Raw genomic sequence first — 240 nt, forward strand, 5'->3', positions numbered from 1 at the left:
ACACCCTAGGCTACTAGTTCTCTATATATAGGACCTTTTACTATTGTATTTTCATCTTCTGATCTTTGGAATCTTTTGATCATTCTAGATCTCTAGATCATCTTTGGACGTCTAGTTCTTAGATCATTGGGAGGCTGGCCATTAGGCCATGCCTAGACCTTGTTCATATGTATTTTCAACGGTGGAGTTTCTACACACCATAGATTAAGGTGTGGAGCTCTGCTGTACCTCGAGTATTAA

This window comes from Arachis duranensis, chromosome 3 (assembly GCF_000817695.3).
Source record: "Arachis duranensis cultivar V14167 chromosome 3, aradu.V14167.gnm2.J7QH, whole genome shotgun sequence".
Taxonomy (NCBI): Eukaryota; Viridiplantae; Streptophyta; class Magnoliopsida; order Fabales; family Fabaceae; genus Arachis; species Arachis duranensis.